This window comes from Pristiophorus japonicus, unplaced genomic scaffold (assembly GCF_044704955.1).
Source record: "Pristiophorus japonicus isolate sPriJap1 unplaced genomic scaffold, sPriJap1.hap1 HAP1_SCAFFOLD_112, whole genome shotgun sequence".
In the NCBI taxonomy this organism is placed as follows: domain Eukaryota; kingdom Metazoa; phylum Chordata; class Chondrichthyes; family Pristiophoridae; genus Pristiophorus; species Pristiophorus japonicus.
Genome location: NW_027250777.1, coordinates 638,568 through 639,433, shown reverse-complemented (window position 1 = coordinate 639,433; position 866 = coordinate 638,568). Strand labels below are relative to the sequence as shown.

Below are 866 nucleotides of genomic sequence, written 5' to 3'. Positions count from 1 at the left end.
GCGCGGAAACATTTTGAAAACATGTTCAATTAAATATTTGAAGAAATGGATTTATTCATAATAGTGTTTCAATATGAACAAAAAACAATGTCCCACAACCTTGTTAAATTTTCTGATATCTCTGTTCAGTTCTGTATACACTCAAACTGAATGCTCATAAAAGTATTGGAGTGGGAACTCACTGGATAACAGCACAGCTGGCAATGTTTGTGGAATATATTCGCGCGGCCAAAACACACAATGACAACCTGGAATCGTGCAGCACCGAATCCATGGGGAAAAACAGTTAAATGCTTCGTCTTTGGGTGGGCTCGAACCACCAACCTTTCGGTTAACAGCCGAACGCGCTAACCCATTGCATCACAGAGACTGACGTACTTACACGCTGCAAGACATCCCAAACCAGGGTGTCAGTCAGTTAAAGCTTCAGATTGCTCTGACCGGGATGGAACTTGTCCACTCTCAGTTGTACTTTTCCCAAGTAAAGGGTGGGACATTCATTGTGGATGTGTGGAAGCAGTCTGGTCCCGCACACTGCAGACACTTCCATGTCACCGCCAACCAGCTCTCCCACAACCGGTGTGATCTACCTTCCAGCCTTCCGGTGCCTTGTCTGTGACGAAGTATTCTGATTGTCCCGAAGCCGATATTAGGTATTAATTCCTTTTCAGCTCCTGACTGCGGACAGTTCAATTCACCGTTTCTTTGCTTGGTGAAATTTCAAAGATTGAAAGCGACGCACATCAACCCCAAACCTCCTCACCTACTCGCTAACTCGACAAAACTTTGCATTTTCTTTCCATGCCAAGCATTTTACATGAATACATTGCAATGCCAACGCACTTTTTACCTGGCAAGACTGAAGT

The 866-nt window shown here is 44.3% G+C and overlaps 1 non-coding gene across 1 annotated transcript; it reads right to left on the bottom strand.

The window, feature by feature from the left end:
- Window positions 1-296: 296 nt before the first annotated feature.
- trnan-guu (transfer RNA asparagine (anticodon GUU)) lies at window positions 297-370 on the bottom strand. The gene has a single exon. It is a non-coding gene; the product is annotated as a tRNA-Asn (tRNA).
- Between the last annotated feature and the right edge of the window lie 496 nt (window positions 371-866).